The 24,424-nt window shown below is 42.8% G+C and overlaps 1 pseudogene; it reads right to left on the bottom strand.

Moving 5' to 3' along the window:
• Positions 1-21,864, bottom strand: part of LOC114087189 (melanoma inhibitory activity protein 2-like) — a 51,014-nt pseudogene extending 29,150 nt beyond the window's left edge.
• Positions 21,865-24,424: the final 2,560 nt, after the last annotated feature.

Here is a 24,424-nt window from a genome sequence, read left to right as displayed (position 1 = left end):
CTAAAGACCCAATTGGACCTGTGATGACTCAGATGTGAGACTTCAGTGGTAACAATGGAAACATCTACTTTATAATAAATTCTTCTTGAAAATTGGCTTATAAATGACATTTTGACAAATTCTTCCTCTTTCATCCAGAAAGACAAATCAGAAAGTTGTGTGCTCATTATGCCTGGGCCTGGGCAATAACAACAATTAAGGCAGAGGATCCAGCCTCATAAAAGAGCTCTATCTACAGGGGGAAAAGGCCATGCACAGACCAGCCTGTTGCAAGGAGGCACTGTGGAGTCTGGGCTATAAGGGGCAAAGAGGAGGACATGTGTGGACTGCTTCAGAGTCTCTAGAAAGTTGATAATTGTGTTAGTCCACTTTCCTTCACTAAAACAAATATGTGAGCTAATCAGCTTATGAAGAGAAAGGTTTTCTTTAGGCCCACAGTTCTAGAGTTGCCAGTCCCTGATGGGCTGGTGCTGTTGCTTTGGGCCTGTGGTGGGGAGGCCCATCATGGTGTGTGGTGAGCCGTTCCTATAGACCGTGGCCGCCATTAGAAGATGGCGCCGGCTTCCACTGTGGCCTGTGATAAACAACTCCTTTTTTGGAGAGTTGGCACGTAATCCCTTATCACCCTATGAGAAAGCTCCACGTGGCAGCTTTGCATTGGGGCTTGAGATGCTTTATTAAGGCTGGGAGGGGCATCCGAGAGGAGGAAGAAGAAATATCAAGGGCCTGAATAAACTGCTGAAAGAAGATTCCTGAGTTGCGTCTTCCTTGCGGGCAAGGGGTCGCGACAAGTGGTGCTGAGACCCGGGAACCAGAACTTTCAGCAGTCAGGGGTGGTGCACCGGTTAGTCCCAGGTAAGTGGGATCCGCGACCAAAGCGGGGTTAGTCCCAGGTAAGTGGGATCCGCGACCAAAGCGGGGCAGCTCCTCTGTAAAGAAAGAGAGAGCATTACATTTTATTGCAGCTGCACTGTGTACTTTCGCTTTTGTTTTTTGTGCTTCTTTTGTTGTTGTGTCATGGGTGCCGCATCTTCAAGTCCGCTTCTCCTGGCCCTAGATGGCCTGTTACGTTCCAAGGGCCTGGAAGTGAAACATAGTACTTTACAGAGATTTTTACAGAAGATAGATATCGCTGCACCGTGGTTTGCATTTTCGGGCAGCCTTACTGTACCTAGTTGGGATAAATTAGGCAAAGATCTTGACTTTGCTTCTGAGCAGGGCATATTAGAGGGTGGGGTGATACCCCTTTGGAAAATGGTCCGTAGTTGCCTTACAGATGGTAAATGCCAAGAAGCTGTGAGTGAGGGTCAGGCCGTTCTTGAACAACTACATGAGGAAAAATCTGAAAGATCACATAGTGAAGTGGCAGAGAGTATCAAAAGTAACAGTAGTGAGAAGGCAAAAGAGCCTGAAGATAAAAATAGGAGAAGGCTCTACCCAGACTTGACCGAATTAAAAACGCCTGAGAACACAAGGGACTCAGAGAGTTCTGAGGACCTTGATATATTGTTACAACAACTACATAAGCTAAAAATGATAAAGAAGAAAAAGGAGACACAAGGCGCGCATGCCTACTGTAAGAAGGGGGAGGGATCTAATATTGGTCAACAGAATTCTGAGGAGGAGGAGGTTGAAAATTTAGAAGAAGATATGATGCCTGTTGCCCCACCCCCGTATGTGGGGGGCAGCCAAGGTTCCGGGAGATCTTTTCATGCGCAAGTTTGGAGAACAGTCAATACAGATATGGGACTTGCGTACCCGGTGTTTCAGGACAATAATAGAGGAAGATATCATGAGCCTTTAGACTTTAAGATAGTTAAAACCTTGGCAGAGTCCGTCCGCACTTATGGCATAGATGCCGCTTTCACTCTTACTCAGGTGGAGGGACTTACTAGATTTTGCATGACTCCCTCAGATTGGGCTAGTCTGGTGCGCGCTTGTGTCTCCCCAGGCAAATACTTGGACTGGAGAGCATTTATGCTAGAGGGCGCGGTAGAGCAGGCTGCACAAAATCATGCAGCGGGATGCCCTGCCTGGGATAAGGATATGCTTTTTATCTAATGCTACATTACCTTCCGCAGCAGTCTGTCTCCAATCTCCGTTCCTGTTTCTTTTGGCTAATGTTACATTACAGGGGATGCTTAATTGTTCTAATGTTACTTGCTACTTGTCTGAGTGTTGGAATGGCTCCTGGACTATGGCAGTGGTTATGAAAATTCCAACCTTTGTCCTGATCCCGGTTACTGCAGATCCAGAATCTTTTCCTATTGTTGAATTGATTAGAGCCCGTAGAGATTTTGGAATTACGGCAGCTATAGTGACAGCTGTGGCGGTATCTGCTGCTGCAGCAGTTACAGCTGGAGTAGCCATGGCCAGCCAAGTACAAACTGCTGCCACTATTAATCAGGTTATTCAACAAACTTCCACCATACTTGAATCCCAAAATACAATTAATCAACATATTTTGTCAGGGATTTTAGCTGCCAACCAAAGAATAGATTTACTCCAAACTCAGGTAGAAGAATTGGCTGACTTGGTGCTTTTGGGTTGTGTTGACCAACGTGCACATTTATGTATAACCTCTGTCAGATTTAATGATTCCAGGAATGCCTCCCGCATCATTGGCGAATATTTGGCCGGAAATTGGTCCATGGCAGCGGAAGACATGATCCAGTCTCAACTAACCCAGATAGCTGTCTTGAACAGTACCCGTGTCGAACCAGTGACTTTGGGTCGATTCACCGATTGGATATCTTCTGCCTTTTCCTTTTTTAAGGAATGGGTGGGAGTAGGCATTTTGGGGGCAATGTGTTGCTTCGGTGTTGTACTTTGTTTGTGGCTTCTCTGTCGCCTTAAAGCTCACCATGCGCAAGAGAAAGCTATGATCATACAAGCTCTTGCGGCCTTAGAAAATGGCATTTCTCCACAAATCTGGCTTGCACATCTTAAACAGTGATTTTCTGGGCATGGCCATTGCACCCCAAGTTAGTTTCACATTGCACTGGGATTGGCATGTCCTCTTCTTTATGCTCTCCCGGTACTGAATAGCCCTTGCACTCTGCAGGTCTTGTTACCATTGCACGCAGATGGGTTTCAGGACTGGTCTTTCTTCTCGGCTACAGACTCTTTACCTTCCTCTGGGGCTTAGGGATTTTGTTGCCAACTTAAATTTTGTCATCATTACCAGGCTACCTGTGTTATCCTACTTCTCATCGTTGTCACGATGCAGGATGCGAGGCAAGACACTGCACTTGAGTGATCCCTCAACGGACCTCAAGGAAAGCATGTCCTATTGCATGCGGGTTTGACGTCCACGCCCCGCCCTACGAAAAAAGGCGTCGGCTGATATGGGATCAGGTCTGGGGAAGGCACCTCCTTAGGACTGAACCATACATTGCAGCCACTTCTGCACAGTGGGATAGGACCTCTACTTTCGCCTGCATTGTTTTATAAAACAGAAGGGGGAACTGTGGTGAGCCGTTCCTATAGACCGTGGCCGCTATTAGAAGATGGCGCCGGCTTCCACTGTGGCCTGTGATAAACAACTCCTTTTTTGGAGAGTTGGCACGTAATCCCTTATCACCCTATGAGAAAGCTCCACGTGGCAGCTTTGCATTGGGGCTTGAGATGCTTTATTAAGGCTGGGAGGGGCATCCGAGAGGAGGAAGAAGAAATATCAAGGGCCTGAATAAACTGCTGAAAGAAGATTCCTGAGTTGCGTCTTCCTTGCGGGCAAGGGGTCGCGACAATGGTGGGAGGGTGTGGCAGAGCAGAACTGCTCCTGTCATCAGCCAGGAAGTCAAAGGGGAGGAGGGAATGGCTAGGGTCCCACATTCCTCTTCAAGGTCACACTCCAGGGGCCTCAGGACCTCCCATTAGATTCTCAAAGGTTCCACCTCCTCCCAGTAGCACCACCTAGTGGACAAAGCCTCAGTAAATGGGCCCTGGAGGATCTGTCAATACCCAAACTATAGCAAGGAAAGACACTTAAAGGATCCATGAAATGGACAAGCATAGCTGTTTCTCATACCCATCCCATTTTGGAGTCCAGTGGCTCTGTGGTCTCTCTGCCCATGCTGACCCAGGGATCCATGCTGGTTCTGTCTGGCACTGCAACCACCTGTAGTGCATGGTTGTCTGTTCTCCCCAGAAGAGAGAAACTGGAGGATTTTGCTCCAGGCCTGAAAGTGAGGGAGATGATCCATCCAATCTACTGTAAGGGCTCAGTCACATGCACCCAGACCAACTTCAAAGGGAGCTGTGCCATGAAGAGATGGCAGGACTCGAGAGCACCTACCCAGCTGTTCAGCTTGATCCTGCCCAGCATCCCTCAATATCTATATATCTACCCACCCACTCCCACATGCACACACTCACAGACATACACTTGACTTCAAAGAGAAAAGTATACCGACAGCATATTTACTAATTACACCTACAAATACTATGCCAATGCCTTGTCCATTATATAACAAAGATTCTCTTTGCCAATTGGAAGGTGAATGAGATTATTTTCTGTTGAATTTTATTCTTGTGAAGGCTCAGTTTCTGTTACAAGTAAATATACCTGGAACAGTGTAATAGCATGAAGGTATTCAGTACTCATATTGATGAGTACATCTTTAGATTTATGGGTGGTTGATACACAGATCACATCAGAATTGATTTGGTTGTTTTGGAAAAGTTAAACAGCTTGTGTGTGTGTGTGTGTGTGTGTGTGTGTGTGTGTGTGGCCAGTGTTGCTTTAGAGTTCTCTCAAGTGGGTCTGTTTTTAACCCATGTCCTTCTTCATTTAAAGTAAGAATTATATTTGGAGCATGTGCCTTTAGTAATTTATTTTGCTTGGTCTTTATAGTGTGTTGGATGATGCACTTCCCAATTCATGTTCACCTTGAACTTTAGAATGTGAGGTTCATGGTCTTTGCAGATGTAGTTCATTTAGGATTATAAGGTGAATCATCACAATTTAAGGGTGTACCCCAAATCAAAGAGGACACAGAGAGACAGAGAAGAAGACCAGGTCAAGACAGAGTAGGCCCTGAAGTGAACAGCACCAGCTGAGGACAACCAGCCAAAGCAGAGACCAGGAGAGATAAAAATTCCACCTATGATCACAGTCTCTAAGGAGCAGCCACGAGGCCCCCTCATGAGAATAACCAGGAGTGATAGAACCACATGGCAGCCAGTCTTTCCCAGGAGAAAAAAAAAATTACCTGTCCTTTTTGACTATTGCTAATTTTAAAAACAATTTTAAACTAGACATGAAATTATACAGCCATCTAACAGAATAGATGAAAAATGAAGGGGAAGAAAAATTCCCCATAGTCCCACATCCTAACACATGGTGCAGTTCCTCCTCTTTCCAGACCTTCTCCTCATCTCTAAGTTCTGCATGGTGCATGCCATTTCCCCCCTTTCTCTTCACTTGATTTTTTTTGAAGATTCTAATTTGTGGAGGTACAGAGGAGGTGTATCTAGTATCAAGTGGAATGGAACCTGCTCACCTACCATGGAGACTCCACTCACTATTGTTGAACTTCTCTAGAAATAACAACAATTTAGTTACTATATTAGTTAATTTTTTTAAAGAAGAGGGAGGGAGGGAGAGAGAGAGAGAGAGAGAGAGAGAGAGAGAGAGAGAGAGAGAGAGAGAGAGAGCGCTTTTTTAATATTTATTTTTCAGCTTTTGGTGGATACAACATCTTTATTTTATTTTTTATTTTATGTGGTGCTAAGGATCGAACCCAGTGCCCCACGCATGCCAGGCTAGTGCGTTACCGTTTGAGCCACATCCCCAGCCCTATATTAGTTAATTTTAAGTGTCAGTTTGCCAGTGTTCCTAGATATTAGACCATGATGCAAAGAAAAGACCACTGACTCCAACTGAAATCAAATTAAAGCAAGCTTACAATTTTGACTGGACAGCTGCCTCTCCCAAAAATCACAGGAACAGAAGACAGCCCCTTAGCTCTCTAAGAGTACAACTTTATAGCACAGAAAGTTACACAAAGTGGGGGGGGGGGGTTGAGAACTTGCAGATAACAAAATTTTGACAAGCATAACACAAAGGCTAGTTAATATTTTAGCTGGCCCTGACATCAGAATTAATTAGGCTCATTAGAGCCTCAGAGAGGGTCATTATCTGGCCAGGGAAATCCAGGATTTTTGAGGTGACACTAAAGTTTTGGAGAGGGTTGTTATCTGGTCTGGGTAAGCCAGACATAGGTGAGTTAAAGGCATGGGCAGGCATTCCAAGCAAATTTACAACATCATAGGGCAGGGTGCACATTGATCACTTTGACTGACAGTTCTGGACTCACAGGTCGAGTGCACACAATCTTGTGACTTATAGTTCTGGACACACAAGACTTGGTACATGCTGTCCTCCATGACAAAATTCCTGGGCACAAAGGGCAGGGTGCACACAGTCCACTATGTCTGAGAATCCTGGACACACAGGGCAGAACACACACTGTCCACTGTGTCTAAAAGTCCTAGAAACAGGCAGGATGCACACTGTCCACCTTGACTGAGAGTCCTGGACATAAGGGTCTGGGTGCACACAATCCTGTGACTGATAGCCCCCAGACACACAAGGTTGGGTGAACACTGTCCACTATGTCTGACAGTCTTGAACACCTGACCAAGTACACATAGTTCACTGTGACTGTGAGTCCTTACACACAGGACAGGATATGCACTATCCACTGGGACTGAGAGTACTGGACATATAGGACCAGGTACACACAGTCCACTGCAATTTAGAGTCCTGGACAGAGAGGACTGAGTGCTTACTAAGAGCCAAGTATATGATGCATGGCATTTTTGGTTGAAAGGTGATGCCAGCTAGCCATTGAGATGATATGATTATGTTAAGATTTGCATTCATATGGATATTGGACTCCTGATGTTCACCTCGGCCTGCTACGGGACTCCTGGAGAGTTCCCATTGGTTGGGGAAGTACAGTAGGAGGGAGTTCCGGGGGAGGAACTCTCTGGCAGTTCCGGGAGGAGGCCGCGTGTGTGGATCGGAAATCTTCCCGGGTGCGTACCGGACGTTGGCAGCAGTTTCAAAAAATAAAGTTTGTTCCTGCTTGAGTGGCTCATGATTTTGTGCCCAGCCAGACTGCAGCATTTGGCGGCCTGTACGGGGAACGCCTGAAGCTTGTAGGTGAGAAAAATTGCTCACCCCTGAGGGAAGGCAACAAAATGGGTGACCATTTCAAAAAACAATGTGTTCTCGTTTTGATTTATCTTGTTTTTGTTTCAAGCTGCCTATCCCTAGAATTTTCTCAGGCAAACTGGGAAAAATGGTTGGCTCAAGGTTTGAAGTTGTTCGGCCCTGAGAAAGAGAAAATTAATACAACGATTCTTTGTTCCGTTTTTGTTTCATTCTGTTTCGGTTTTGTTTTATGCTATCTTATTGGGTTGCATTACCTTTATAGTAGATTAGAAACTAGTAAAAAACAAACCAAAAGACTGTTAAGTAAATTGTTAGAGGTCCAGACTATGGTAGAAAACATGTTAGGTCAAGCAAAAGAGAAGGTCTCTCGAGCTAGTCAGACAGAGGAAGATTTGAAGAAAGAAAGCTTAGAGGAAAAACAACCATCAGGTGGGGAATTACAACAGGAGGCTGCTACTAACTCCGTTCTATCACCAGAGGGCGTAATTCAACCAACAGCTCCATCTACAGCTGAGTGGCCCTCAACTCCCCTAGTTGATGGACAGAATCCTGAGGCAGGACCCCAAAGATTAGCATGCCCTGTACTTGAGCAGGCAGGAGGGCAACGAAGTCACCGTGCTTTAGATTTCAAAACAGTGAAGCAATTAAAGGAGGCTGTAACAACCTACGGGCCACAAGCACCCTTCACTGTGAGCATGGTCGAATCCATTACCAACTTAGACATGACGCCAGCAGATTGGGCTAATGTGTGTCGATCTGTGCTAAATGGAGGACAATATTTGTTATGGAAGGTTGCCAATGAGGAATTTTGCATGGAGACAGCTAGGCGAAATGCAGCAGCCAGTTACTCTCAAAGAAATCTAGATATGTTATTAGGAAAAGGACCTTATGAGGGTCAACGGCAACAAATTGAATATGATCCTGGCGTATACGCACAAATTGCTGTAGATGCAGTTAGGGCATGGAAAACTTTACAGGGGCATGGAGATTTACAAGGACAATTATGTAAAGTAATACAAGGAATTAATGAACCTTACACTGAATTTGTAGATAGGCTTATTCAAACAGCTTCTAGAATATTTGGAGATACAGAACAGGCAATGCCATTTATAAAACAACTGGCTTATGACCAAGCAAATCGTTGCTGCAGAGAGGTCATCAGACAATGGAGACATGAAGATTTAAACACATGTATTAAATTATGTAGAGACATTAATGAACAAGGGCAAGTCTTAGCAGCAGTACAACAGGGTTTAGATGCCAGGCCAAAAACATGCTATAATTGTGATCAAACAGGACATTTTAAAAGGAGTTGCCCCATAGGAGGAGGGTTTAACAAGGCTAGGTATCAAAGGAATAGAATACCGGGTATTTGCCCACGATGCCATAGAGGGAAACATTGGGCTAATGAATGCCATTCTCAAACCACCATAGAGGATATTCCGTTATCAAAAAACAGACAAGGACCAAGTGTTTACCCACGATATCATGGAGAAAGGCATCAGGCTCCATTGCCAAAAAACGGACTGGAGGGCCCAATGCTCCGGGCCCCAAAACCACAAATATACGGGGCAATGGAGGAACCCAGCAGCACCATCAAGGTAGTGCCCAGGACGCATTATCCATTAAATCCCTCATCAGACAAACTAGAGGGAGCGCAGGGTTGGACATCTGCACCTCTGCCAGAGCAGTACTAACTCCAGAGATGGGAGTTCAAATCATTCCCACAGGAGTAAAATGACCACTTCCCCAAGGAACAGTAGGGAAACTAGTACTTACTATTCAGCTTACTGGGTGTTAACTATTGTACTGTGCATTAGTTAGTTTATAAAATATCACTACATATCTCTCATTTTAATCAGATTTTAAGTATACACATGTAAGGTACTCAATGTCAACATTCAAACAAAAAGTAGAGAATGAAAACCTCCTTCATTTCTCTGCCCATAGGGCATTGTGCTGAATTAAATATCTGTTAAGGAGATATGCATTTCTATGTTTTTGAAACAAAAAAGGTATATATTAACACACTTATACTTTTGGAAAGTCAAAATAAGAGAACTCTTCTAAGTTCTCTGAGGACTTTAGACTTATTTTATAAACCTCTGTACAGTATGGCTCTTTGTTTTTTTACAAAGAGTATGCATGGCTTTTGTAATTGAAAAGACATGAGACCAAGCAGAAAAAAGAATGGAAGTAGTTCAAATTTGATCCTTTCAGGGAAGGATTCAGCCTATCCTCTCACTCCTTCCAGAAATGCTTTCTGCTGGGTTGTGTGTGTAGCTCTATGGTGGAGGCCTTGCGCAGTGCAAAATGCCCTGGGGTTCAGTCCCTTTTGCTGCAGAAATGAGCAAAGCAGAACAACAGCAAACAGGGCTGGAGTTGTAGCTCAGTGGCAGAGCACTTGCCTAACTTGTGTGAGGTACTGGGTTTAAATCTCAGAACCACATTTAAATAAATAAATAAAATGAAGGCTCATTGTCAAACAAATAAATAAAAACCAACAGCAAACATTTTCTGGAATGCTGTTGCACAGTAGGGAGGTGAGTATTGGTAACAGTTAGATATAGTATATTTAATCAAGCTGGAAGAAAAGAGCCCACACGTTTTCACCATATACAAAGGGGAAATGTTAAGGAGGTAGGTGTCTTTAACCTGATTTAAACATTGTACCTTATTTGGTGTATCAAAACATCACATGGTACTCTATAAATACATATAATTTTTACATTTTATATATCAGCTACCAATTTAAAATATTTTCCATATTCTCAGAAGTTTTATAAACAACAAAAAATGGATAAAAAGTTATTTATGTATCTAATCAATAACTTCTGAGAATCCTAGGCATTCTCATTTTTATTTCATTTTATATAGGCTCAGTAATACTTATGCATTTTTCTAGGATTTTGGTATTCTCGTTTAATATATTTTGGCACACTATTAAATGAAAATCAAAGTCAAGGTTGCTCTTCAGCAGACATACAAGTCAGGTTTTGGAACTTGTGTTCCTATGATAAGATGTTAGGATGACACAGTCAGTCTCTGTCCCTGCATCAGATCCCTTGTGATACTCTGCCACCCCCGCCCCCATATATCTACTTTTTCTGAATTACTGGATTATTTATTGTATTTATTATTTGTTGTCTGCTTCTCTTCATCAGAATGACACCCACAAGGCAGGTGATTTTTTTTTTTTTTTGTTTATTGATATATTATAAGCTACTGTGAAGCAGTGGTTGGCAAATAGTGGGTACAGTATAAATGCTTGTGTGAGTGAATACAAAACTACCTACAACTCTAAAATGTGTATCTGGTGAATAAAGTTAAGGAATCCTGCCAGGTGACCTGCAAGTAAGAGTGATTGTGTAAGAAAAGCATCATGAGGCACAGGCTACATATTGAGTTTAAGGATGCTTCAGAAATACTATTGGATTACTCCTTCATTCACTCATGCAAAATTAACTTTTATTGAGTGCATACGTATGTTACTTGGAACTGGGAAAACTAGGACAGCTGCCCCTGAAGGACAGGAGATTTTCTACCTCAGGGGCAAGTCTTCTGGGATAAAGGTCAAGGCAAGGTGTAGATCCCCATCTGCGCTAGACTTTTCCTTGGCTCTGAGTGTAGATTTAAATGAGGAAATACATAGAAAATGAAATCCCTTTTTCTTAACAAATAAGATAACTTGGACTCCGGGGTTTCTTAAAGTAGAAACTATTTTGCTTTCCCTCTTTTACCAAAGCAGCAGATTTGAATTGGGGGAGGAGGCAGCTGCCTTTGTCCCTGGGATCAATTCCCTCACTCCCAGAGCAGGTGGCTACAGACTCCCCAGGCCCCACCCTGTAGCAACTGAAGTGCAGGCAGCCTTCCTGCCAAGAGCACCTTCCCAGTGGATGATCTGGTGACTGACAGTGCCCCTGGACCAGGTAAATGCTGCCTTTGCCTGTATTACCTGCTGGGCCCTGGTGGGGCACCTTCAATTAATGAGAGAACAGAAACAAAGTTAGAGGCACCTGCCAGGAACAATAATGCAAGCCAGGGGAACTGGGACTCTCATTGCTGCAAAGCAGATTTCCCTGACATCTACCTGCATATTGCTGTTTCACCCCAGGGGTGACCAACACCAACCTAACATGAATGAGTTTGTTATTGTCTGGTTGTACAATAAAGGAAGGAGAAGCATAGGCCTGACCTTGTGTATCCTATTTTTTTCTTTTTAAAAAATTCTCTTGTGCTGCTGGGGATGGAGTCCAGGGCCTCACACATGCCAGGCAAGGGCTGTGCCCCTGAGTTCCACCCTGGTGCCATCTTCTCTTTCTTGATGTTTCATTCAGTTGTCAGCAGCTGTGTTGGTTCTTACTTCCAGTGCATCCAGAACCTGGCCTCCACTCCATGCCTCCATTTCTCTGGCCTCCCTGGTCAAGCTGTGGTCTCTCCTGATCGCTGGGATGATCCCAGGTGGGCTCCTGGCTTCTCCCACCTGTAGAGTCCTATCTGTAGGAAAAGAGTGGAGGGTATACTACTAATCCTTTCCTTTTTAAATTAAGCACTGCCAGTACTAAAGTTTGAATATGGAATGACCCCTACAGGCCCAGGTGGGAAAGCTTTTGTCTCAGCCACAGGTACTATTGAGAGAAGGTGGGACCTTTAAGAGGGCGGGGGGCAAGTGGGGGGCTTCCTGTTATGGGCCTGCTTTCAGGGGACTGAGGAACCCTGGCCTCTTAATTTCCCACTCTCTGCTTCCCAGTCACTATAAAGTGAGTCACTTTCCACCATGCACTACCAGGGTGATATGTGTTTCACCCCAGACCCAAGAGCAACAGGGCAACCAACCATGGACTGAAGCCTGCAAACAGTAATCCAGAATATTCCTTTGTCTTTCTAAGCTGATTACCTCAGATATTTGTCACAGTAATGGAAAGCAACACAAGTACAAAGCTGGGGAGGGGACCACAGTGAAAAAGGTGTAACAGTGAAAAATTGGTAGAAACACCCTAGAACCAATTCAGGAACATCACCTTGCCAGCACCCCTCATGGCTGCATCCTAGCCCTAGTCCTTCCTCCCTCCAGAAGTAACCAGCCCCATAGTCCACATGCTCAAAGGCTAAGACACCCCATGTACCACTTGGTATGTCTTGGGGCAGGTCTTGGTTTGCAGATTCCTACCATGTGTGTTTTTTTCTTAGACTCTCTTTGTTACATTGGCAGGCCCTGTGACCCATGGAGGTTCTCACATCTGTATTCTGTTAATTCATATTTAGAATATAGTCCACACCTTCCTTTCTCTTTCCTCCATATCTCTTGCAGAATGGAAGCTGGATGTGAGACCTGTTGAGAGTGACCTGTGATGCTGAAAAAAAGTTTTGAATTTTAAAGTATATATTGGGACCTGAGAGAAATAACATTAGAAACAAGATCACAATGCTGATGTCCACCAATTGAAGCTCACAAGGCTATCACCTGTGTTCAGAGTCAGTTTACTTAGATTTCTGTTGGCTTCACAGCCACAGAGAAGCATCTCATAAAGAAGCATGGACCATGCCCCTTAGAGGATTCTGGCTTCTATTCAACAACTTCAAGATGTGAGTCAGGACAGGGACAAGAAGTAAGGTAGCTTAGTGATTGGACATCTTAATTACTTTTGTCTCAGGGGTGGGAAGATTACTGGAGAGTCACAGTCTATGTTGGTAAAGAGGCAGCTGTCACTCATGTTAGAAAAAGGATAGACTCAGATATTTCTGTGGCCTCAGAGTCAGTCTCCAACTAGTTTTTGATATGACTACCATGTGGTCCTGCCTGAGGTTTTCATTCTATTAGCAGTGCATGTTTTGAGTTGGGGAGATCATGGACGAGCCACCTATTGTCAGGAAGGTCATTTCCCTTTCTCAGTTCCTCTCAGGGTCTAGATGAAAATAGCACTGATTTGGGGACTCTTGAGATGGCGGCGAGGGGAGTCCATTGCCCCCGTGTGCCGCATCACTGTGTGGGAGGATGACGAGTCAGGACTGCTAAAGGCTATCTTGTTAGGAATTTCCAGCAATAGTGGGGTGCTCCGGAACCTGGAGGAAGGATTTCCATCACACGAGTATCGGCTGCGGGGACTCAAACACAAGAGATTTGTCGCACGGAGGGTAACACTGCTTATTCAGCAAATCGCCCCGTGGCTAGAGTCTGCAGAGCGCACTGGGAAATGAAGAGATAGCGACGCAGGGATACAGCGCTGCAGTTTCTGCCAGCCGTGCAAGCACCATACTCAGTGCTGAATTCTGGGTTCGAGACGGGGAAGGAAGCGGTCCAATTCAGTTCTCCACAACGGTCAGATCACAGAGGAGGCCAGCGGCCACCATCTTGGAGAGCTGACGTCACCATCCCTGTTTTCGACTGACTGCAGCTCATTCAGCCATAGAACAGGTAATTTCAGGCTGCCATTCTCCTGCGGCTTGCAGACAGATTACTCAGGCTCAGTGCTAGATGACCTGCGGAGACTGCTTCTTGGAGCCTGCTCTTATCGGAGCATACACCGAGCACGGAGCGGCTGAGTTCCAGCTCCCGGAACTGCTCTGGCCCAGGGCTAAGGAACCCACGGAAACTGCTTCTTGGTCCGGGTCCTGCTGAGTACTGTGGAGGTAAATACAAACCGAGCCTTCATGGGCAGTGGCAACAGGACTGAGATGGGGCCTGTGAGGGCCGGGCAGGACTCACCCGTTGCTTTGGTCACCCAGCAAAGGGAACGAAGTGCTGCCATTCGCATAGGATACCAACATGGCAGAGATCTGGTCTCCTGGTAGGGAGGATGAGTCACAGACACCCGAGTCTCTCTTGCTTTGTCTTTGAGCCAGAGGGGAGGAGCCGGGCCACCGCCCGCGCCCGGAGCAGGCCCAGTGGCTCATGGGTGTGGTGGTCGCATGACCCCAATTGGACAGGGGGCGGAGCGGAGCCGCCACCCACGCCCGCAAGGTGGGCAGACCTGCGACCCAGTGGTACGCGGGCATGGTAGGAGGGGCAGGGCAGAGCCGCCGCCCGTGCCTGCAAGGTAAGCAGACCTGCGACAGACTGGCGGGTCAGGCCCAGCGACCTGCCAGCGTGGTACACACGTCACCCCAACTGGAGTAGGGGCATAGCAGAGCCTTCGCCCGCACCCGGATCAGGCCCCGCCGGTGTGGTGGTCACATGACCCCAATTGGAGTGGGGGTGGAGCGGAACCGCCACCCATGCCCGCAGGGTGGGCAGACCAGTGACCAACTTGCAGATCAGGCCCAGCGGTCCGTGGGCGTGGTAGCCTGCCAGTGTGGTACACACAACACCCCAATTGAAGTAGGGGCAGAGCAGAGCCGCCACCTGTGCCCAAAAGGTGGGCAGACCTGCGACCGACCAGTGGGACAGGCCCAGTGGCCTGCCGGTGTGACAGACACGTCACCCCATTTGGAGTAGGGGCAGAGCACAGCCGCCGCCCGTGCCCGCAATGTAGGCAGACCTGTGACCGACCGGTGGAACAGGCCCAGCGGCCGGCCGGGGTGGTAGGCACGTCACCCCAATTGGAGTAGGAGCAGAGCAGAGCCTTTGCCCGCGCCCAGGACAGGCCCAGCGGTCCACGGGTGTGGTAGACAAGTCACACCAATTGGAGTGGGGGCAGAGCAGAGCTGCCGCCCGCGCCTCCAGGGTAGGCAGACCTGCAACCGACTGGCGGATCAGGCCCGGTGGCCTGCCGGCATGGTACACTCGTCACCCCAATTGGAGTAGGGGCAGAGCAGAGCCGCCTCCCGCGCCCAGAATAAGCCCAGCGACCCGCCTGCATGGTACACACGTCACCCCAATTGTAGTAAGGGCAGAGCAGAGCCACCGCCCGCGCCTGCATGGTAGGCAGACCTGTGACCAACCAGCAGAACAGGCCCAGGGGTCCGCGGGCGTGGTAGACACCTCACACCAATTGGAGGAGGGGCAGAGCAGAGCCCCCGCCCGCGCCTGCAAGGTAGGCAGACCGCCGCCCGACCCTGCAAGGGAGACTTTTCGACTATACAAGAGCAATATAAATATATAGGGGAAAAAAACATTTCAAAAACACAACAGTTTCACCAAGCAGAAAGAAACGCAAGCAGTATGAAAAGACAAGGAAAGAAAGGACCACAAGCAATGCAGGTTAACTCAACTTTAGAAGAGGTAACAGCTGCAGCACATGGAATGTCAGATAAAGAATTCAGGATATACATGCTTCAGATGATCTGGAGTATCAAGGAAGACATTAGACAGCAAAATCAGACAATGAAAGATCACTTTGACAATGAATTACACAATCAAATCCAGGAAGCAAAGGATCAACTATACAGGGAGATAGAGGTTATAAAAAACAAACAAACAGAAATCCTAGAAATGCAGGAAGCAATAAACCAACTTAAAAACTCAATTGAGAATACTACCAGCAGAGTAGAACACTTAGAAGATAGAACATCAGACAATGAAGACAAAGTATTTCAACTTGAAAAGAACATAGACAGCTCAGCAAGACTGTTAAGAAACCATGAACAGAACATCCAAGAAATATGGGATAACATTAAGAGACCAAACTTAAGAGTCATTGGGATACAGGAAGGTACAGAACTCCAAACCAAAGGAATGAGCAATCTATTCAATGAAATAATACGAGAAAACTTCCCAGACTTGAAGAATGAGACAGAATCCCAAATCCTAGAAGCCTACAGGATGCCAAATGTGCAAAATCATAAGAGATCCACACCTAGACACATTATAATGAAGATGCCCAACATACAGAATAAGGAGAGAATTTTAAAAGCTACAAGAGAAAGGAAGCAGATTACATTTAGGGGTAAGCCAATCAGGATAACAGCTGATCTTTCAACACAGACTCTGAAAGCTAGAAGATCCTGGAATAACATATTTCAAACACTGAAAGAAAATGGGTTCCAACCAAGAATTGTGTATCCAGCGAAATTAAGCTCCAGGATGGAAGATGAAATTAAAATCTTCCACCATAAACAAAAGTTAAAAGAATTTGCAGCTAGAAAACCATCTCTTCAAAACATCCTCGGCAAAACATTACAGGAAGAGGAAATGGAAAATAACAATGAAAACCAACAGTGGGAGGTAGGACAGTAAAGGGGGGGGGGATAATCAAAGAGGAAAACAAACCATGTTTAGTAACAGAAATAAACAAATATGGCTGGAAGAACAACCCATATCTCAATAATAACCCTAAATGTTAATGGCTTAAACTCACCAATCAAGAGACACAGGCTAGTAGAATGGATCACAAAACAAGACCCAACAATATGCTGCCTACAGGAGACGCATTTGATAGGAAAAGACATACATAGGCTGAAGGTGAAAGGTTGGGAAAAATCATATCACTCATATGGACTTCGGAAACAAGCAGGAGTGTCCATACTCATATCAAATAAAATAGATTTCAAGCCAAAGTTAATCAAAAGGGATAAAGAGGGACACTGCATACTGCTTAAGGGAACCATACACCAACAAGACATAACAATCATAAATATATATGCCCCAAACAATGGTGCAGCCATGTTCATCAAACAAACTCTTCTCAAGTTCAAGAGTCTAATAGACCACCATACAATAATCATGGGATACTTCAACACACTTCTCTCACCACTGGACAGATCTTCCAAAAAAAGTTGAATAAGGAAACTATAGAACTCAATAACACAATTAATAACCTAGACTTAATTGACATATATAGAATATACCACCCAACATTAAGCAGTTACACTTTTTTCTCAGCAGCACATGGATCCTTCTCAAAATAGATCATATATTATGTCACAGGGCAACTCTTAGACAATATAAAGGAGTAAAGATAATACCATGCATCTTATCTGATCATAATGGAATGAAACTGAAAATCAACGATAAAAGAAGGAAGGAAAAAGCATACATCACTTGGAGAATGAACAATAGGTTACTGAATGATCAATGGGTTATAGAAGACATCAAGGAGGAAATTAAAAAATTCTTAGAGATAAATGAAAACACAAACACAACATATCAAAATCTATGGGACACACTGAAAGCAGTTCTAAGAGGAAAATTCATTGCTTGGAGTTCATTCCTTAAAAAAAGAAAAAAAACAACAAATAAATGATCTCATACTTCATCTCAAAATCCTTGAAAAAGAAGAGCAAAACAACAGCAAAAGAAGTAGAAGGCAAGAAATAATTAAAATCAGAGCTGAAATTAATGAAATTGAAACAAAAGAAACAATTGAAAAAATTGACAAAACTAAAAGTTGGTTCTTTGAAAAAATAAACAAAATCGACAGACCCTTAGCCATGCTAGCAAAGAGAAGAAGAGAGAGAACTCAAATTACTAGCATAAGGGATGAAAAAGGCAATATCACAACAGACACTTCAGAAATACAGAAGATAATCAAATATTATTCTGAATCCTTATACTGCAATAAATTAGAAGATAGTGAAGGCACAGATAAATTTCTTAAGTCATATGATCTGCCCAGATTGAGTCAGGAGGATATAGACAACCTAAACAGACCAATATCAATTGAGGAAATAGAAGAAACCATCAAAAGACTACCAACTAAGAAAAGCCCAGGACGGGATGGGTATACAGCAGAGTTTTACAAAACCTTTAAATAGGAGCTAATTCCAATACTTTTCAAGCTACTTCAGGAAATAGAAAAAGAGGGAGAACTTCCAAATTCATTCTACGAGGCCAACATCACCCTGATACCTAAACCAGACAAAGACACTTCAAAGAAAGAAAACTACAAACCAATATCTCTAATGAATCTAGATGCAAAAATCCTCAATAAAATTCTGGCGAATCGGACACAAAAACATATCAAAAAAATTGTGCACCATGATCAAGTAGGATTCATCCCTGGGATGCAAGGATGGTTCAATATACGGAAATCAATAAATATTATTCACCACATCAATAGACTTAAAAATAAGAACCATATGATCATGTCGATAGATGTGGAAAAAGCATTCGACAAAGTACAGCATCCCTTTATGTTCAAAACTCTAGAAAAACTAGGGATAACAGGAACATACCTCAATATTGTAAAAGCAATCTATGCTAAGCCTCAGGCTAGCATCATTCTGAATGGAGAAAAATTGAAGGCATTCCCTCTAAAATCTGGAACAAGACAGGGATGCCCTCTCTCTCCACTTCTGTTCAACATAGTTCTCAAAACACTGGCCAGAGCAATTAGACAGATGAAAGAAATTAAAGGCATAAAAATAGGAAAAGAAGAACTTAAATTATCACTATTTGCAGATGACATGATTCTATGCCTAGAAGACCCAAAAGGGTCTACAAAGAAACTATTAGAGCTAATAAATTAATTCAGCAAAGTGGCAGGATATAAAATCAACACGCATAAATCAAAGGCATTCCTGTATATCAGCGACAAATCCTCTGAAATGGAAATGAGGACAACCACTTCATTCACAATATCCTCAAAAAAAATAAAATACTTGGGAATCAACCTAACAAAAGAGGTGAAAGACTTATACAATGAAAACTACAGAACCCTAAAGAGAGAAATAGAAGATCTTAGAAGATGGAAAAATATACCCTGTTCATGGATAGGCAGAACTAACATCATCAAAATGGCGATATTACCAAAAGTTCTCTATAGGTTTAATGCAATGCCAATCAAAATCCCAATGGCATTTCTTGTAGAAATAGATAAAGCAATCATGAAATTCATATGGAAAAATAAACGACCCAGAATAGCAAAAACAATGCTAAGCAGGAAGTGTGAATCAGGCGGTATAGCGATACCAGACTTCAAACTATACTACAGAGCAATAGTAACAAAAACAGCATGGTACTGGTACCAAAACAGGCGCGTGGACCAATGGTACAGAATAGAGGACACAGAAACCAATCCACAAAACTACAACTATCTTATATTTGATAAAGGGGCTAAAAGCATGCAATGGAGGAAGGATAGCATCTTCAACAAATGGTGCTGGGAAAACTGGAAATCCATATGCAACAAAATGAAACTGAATCCCTTTCTCTCGCCATGCACAAAAGTTAATTCAAAATGGATCAAGGAGCTTGATATCAAATCAGAGACACGCCGTCTGATAGAAGAAAAAGTTGGCTACGATCTACATACGGTGGGGTCGGGCTCCAAATTCCTCAATAGGACACCCATAGCACAAAAGTTAATAACTAGGATCAACAAATGGGACTTACTCAAACTAAAAAGTTTTTTCTCAGCAAAAGAAACAATAAGAGAGGTAAATAGGGATCCTACATCCTGGGAACAAATTTTTACTCCTCACACTTCAGATAGAGCCCTAATATCCAGAGTATACAAAGAACTCAAAAAATTAGACAATAAGAGAACAAACAACCCAATCAACAAATGGGCCAAGGACCTGAACAGACACTTCTCAGAGGAGGAGATACAGTCAATCAACAAGTACATGAAAAAATGCTCACCATCTCTAGCAGTCAGAGAAATGCAAATCAAAACCACCCTAAGATACCATCTCACTCCAGTTAGATTGGCAGCCATTATGAAGTCAAACAACAACAAGTGCTGGCGAGGATGTGGTGAAAAGGGTACTCTTGTACATTGCAAATTGGTATGGCCAATTTGGAAAGCAGTATGGAGATTCCTGGGAAATCTGGGAATGGAACCACCATTTGACCCAGCTATTTCCCTTCTCGGACTATTCCCTGAAGACCTTAAAAGAGCGTAATACAGGGATACTGCCTCATCGATGTTCATAGCAGCACAATTCACAATTGCTAGACTGTGGAACCAACCCAGATGCCCTGCAATAGATGAATGGATAAAACAATGGTGGCATTTATACACCATGGAGTATTATGCAGCACTAAAATATGACAAAATCATGGAATTTGCAGGGAAATGGATTGCACTAGAGCAGATTATGCTAAGTGAAGCTAGCCAATCCCTAAAAAAACAAATGCCAAATGTCTTCTTTGATATAATGAGAGCAACTAAGAACAGAGCAGGGAGGAAGAGCAGGAGGAAAAGATTAACCTTAAAGAGAGACATGAGGTGGGAGGGAAAGGGAGAGAAAAGGGAAATTGCATGGAAATGGAAGGAGACCCTCATTGTTATACAAAATTACATATAAGAGGTTGTGAGGGGAATGGGAAAAAAACAAGTAGAGAAATGAATTACAGTAGATGGGGTAGAGAGAGAAGATGGGAGGGGAAAGGAGGGGGGATAGTATAGGATAGGAAAGGTAGCAGAATACAACAGTTACTAATAGGGCATTATGTAAAATTGTGGATGTGTAACCGTTGTGATTCTGCAATCTGTATTTGGGGTAAAAATGGGAGTTCATAACCCACTTGAATCTAATGTATGAAATATGATATGTCAAGAGCTTTGTAATGTTTTGAACAACCAATAAAAAAAAGAATACAGACAACAATTAATGTTGGTGAGGATGTGGTGAAAAATGTATACTCATACACTGATGGTGGGACTGCAAATTGGTGCAACCACTATGGAAAGCAGCATGGAGATTTCTCTGAAAATTAGGAATGGAACCACCATTTGACTCTGCTATCCCACTCCTTGGTTTATACCCATAGGACTTAAAATCAGCATACTGTAGTGATGCAACCACATTAGTGTTTGTAGTACCTCAATTCACAATAGTTAGACTATGGATTCAAACTAGATGTCTCTCAATAGATGAATAGATAAGGAAATGTAGAATATATAAATATTGAGTTTTAAAGAAGAGTAAAATTATGGAATTTGCCAGTAAATGGTCCAATTTATGATTTACTTTTCTTTTTCAATTCCAAGTTACCATCATCATCTTTTAGGTCTTCTCCAAGCACAGAAGCCCAATCTTTCATCTGCACCAAGTGTTCATTCAGAGACTTAATGTGATTTTCTTTCTCTCTTAGAACTTGTTCTGCATATACTGTAGAGTCTTCCAATGTTATTTTCTGTTTTTTTAAGGTCATTCACTTTTTCTTTCCATACTTCAACTTCTTGTAAAAGTTGTTTCTGACTATCCTGAATTTGAGAATTTTCTTTCAAAACCTCTTTTATTGCTAACTTAAATCCTTCTGCATTCATTTGAAATATTCTCAAGGTTGTTTCACCTTTGGCTATTAGTAATTTGAGGGGTTTTGATTCATCTTCTAGGGACTTAATCCTTCTTGATATATCTTTCATCAATTCATCCTTTTGAGAATGTTTAGTTTTCTCTTCTTTTAGCTCTTTTTTTCTAGAAAGAGTATTTCATGCCCAATTTAGATTTAGAACTATCCAGCTTTTCATATGTTGCCTCTAAATTTTCTGCTTCTATGGATTTCTTCTCCAAAATGGCATCCTTTAAAGATGACTTTAAGCCTACATACTCTTTTTGAACAATGCTAACTTTCTCAAGTAGTTGACATTTTTCTTCAATTAGTCCACCAAGTTTTAAAGCAAGATTTTTTTTTCTCTTCTCACATAACACCTGCTTCTAACACATTGACAACATCTCCACAGAAACAAGAGAACAGCAAAAAATCCAATAGCTGCATATATCACCAACTCCCAAGGATATCCATAAGGATGAGGGCTTGGTTTCATATCCGCAGACAATGATACCAAAGCCCTGCATACTTCTTCCAGGACCAACCCCAAATACAGCTGAGGGGCACCCCTTGGCCATTCCATCATACTAAGGCTGTTTTGCCTACTGCTATTGCAGCCACAGCCTGCCCAGCCATGCCCAAACGGGCTGTGGACACTCAGGTCTTTGGTGAGGAACTCAAACCTGCACCAGGCAACGGAGCATACCATTGTGAAGCAGCTGCAGGTATGGTGGTGTGGAGCTGTGTGCATGGGCATGGGAATTCACAGTCATAGGCTCCCAGGAGCCTAGCACACTCAAGTTCCTGTCAGGGAAGTCTTGGCCCCTTCACTATGCTGTGCATCCTGAAGCAGTGCAGGTTCCAGTGTGTCCCAATTGAGCCAGAGAGGACTCCTCTCCTTGACACCCACCCCTTAGTTTAGTTTCAGCCAGGCCAAGGCAGAGCTTTTTATGTGCTATTCCATTCAGTCATAATGTCAACCAGTGTGATGTAACTAAAATTCTAAAGCTTTGTAAAATAATTTAAAGAGCTAGTACATCATATATTTGTACCACTTGCCCTTTTATTGTAACGACTCATTCCTTTCCCTCCCCTTCTGTCCTCTCCCTTTTTATTTCCTTCCTTCCATCTTTCTCCCCTCTCTCCATTTCCTTTTCTTGCAATGTTGGGAGTTAAACTCCAAGGCCTTCTCCATGCTAGGCAAGCTCTCTACCACTGAGCTACGTCCGCAGCCTATTGACACTTAGTATAGAAGTAATCTGAATTATTTCTATAGAAAAACTCTCAAGTTAGACTATTTCAAAAGTAATTTTAGAAGAGTTGCTACCATGGGCATAAATCAATTGTGACAAGTTGTTTTTAAAAAGTATAGCATATGTAATATTTCTTAAAAAAAGGAACTTGAAACTTGAATTGGTTTTCATGTCTGTTTTTCTCGACTACTACTTATTTAAGTCTTCAAAATTGTTTTTCAGATGTTTTTTTGACTTCTTATAGGATGTAAAAACTTCTAAGTAACTGGGTCATTATAAATATACAGCAAAAAATAAATATACATAAGATGTGACACTTTGAAATGGCTTTAGCTCCTGAAAGTGAATTATTTTGTTGTTAAGATAGAGTTCATTGCTTGATGTAAATAAAAGATATCTAATAGAGTTTTTGTTCCTAGTTATGCTTGAATTTTTGATAAGCCAAATCTAATGTTTGAAGGAAATCATTCACTAGTAGTCTTTGGTTTCCTAAATGCCTCTAAAGTTCAAAGGCATTATGCCACCATGTATGATTAGACGAATTCTATTTCTATGGCCAATGTAAACTAAAACACTTGTCCAGTTCCATAGGGTATGAAAGTTTAGAAACTTTTTAACAAATGTGATTATGTGAGGTTACAAATATTAATTAGTTCATGGTGAATATTTCTCAGTGTACATACATGTACAAATTGTCAGCTGGGCATGGTGTCACACACCTGTAAGCCTAGTAGCCACTTAGGAGGCTAAGGCAGGAGTATTACAAGTTTAAGGCCAGCAATTTAGTGAGACCCTGTCTCGAAAGAAAGAAAGAAAGAAAGAAAGAAAGAAAGAAAGAAAGAAAGAAAGAAAGAAAGAAAGAAAGAAAGAAAGAAAGAGAAAAAACATGGGCCCTTCCAGATCCATCAAACTACAACACCATGTGCTGCTGCCCTCTGCCACCTCATGAGGGAGTAGGCCTCACCAGATGCCAGCACCATGCTCTTGAACTTCCAAAGCCATGAGCTAAATAAAATGTCTTTTCTCTATAATTTACCAAGCAACAGAATTATAGCAACAGAAATCATAATAAGTTTCAGAGAGATTACTTGTCAAGGCACACAACTAAAAAGCAAAACTTCTAGGACTCAAACCAATTGTCTTCAGTTCCATACAAAATAGAACCAGTTAGCCATAAAGTAAAGCTGCAGATTCCTCTTTACTTGTCAGAGCTGTTTCTGTTTGGATGTAAAAGTCATGAAATGAGAGTAGCTTGTTTGTATCTACAGCATCTGTATCAAGGTACCTACTTTCAAGTAAACTTCCTGAGCCTTTTTATCATCTGAACATGGAGGTCAATAACACTGTCATCATCATCATATTCACTATAAAAGAGTTATTCCCATTATTAAAGGGACAAAGAGAACAGACATCAAATGCTGTTCCATTCCTATCCACTCTCCTTTTCCCATTTCTTGGTAGAAAGAAAAAAAAGTGAGGATTCTTAAAAATTCTTAAAAATCATTTTTCATTGAAGGATTTTAGGATTTTCAAATGGTATAGAAACTATAATAGCATATCAAATACTACTAAGATACCAAACCATACCCAGCTAAAAATGTTAAGTCTTGGTCAATTACCTTTGACTTTCCACTCTGTGACATGGGCACCTGGTCTTACCACTTATTTAAATGTGAGAAAGTTTTGCACCATTCACGTCATCATTCCCCAGGTCACCAGAGATGATAATGACAGATGCAGTACCCCATGTGCTTCCTGAATATTTTGAGAGTTCAGGAACAGCTATTTGTACACTTACCCACAACTTGTAATATCATTTCCTACAAAAATTCTAGTACAAAAAATTTTTCTTTGTAAGATGCAAGCATTGTGTTTTAGGGAATCAGTAGC

This window comes from Marmota flaviventris, chromosome 12 (assembly GCF_047511675.1).
Source record: "Marmota flaviventris isolate mMarFla1 chromosome 12, mMarFla1.hap1, whole genome shotgun sequence".
In the NCBI taxonomy this organism is placed as follows: domain Eukaryota; kingdom Metazoa; phylum Chordata; class Mammalia; order Rodentia; family Sciuridae; genus Marmota; species Marmota flaviventris.
The sequence above is the reverse complement of the archived record's forward strand: the minus strand, read 5'-3'. Positions and strand labels throughout refer to the sequence as shown.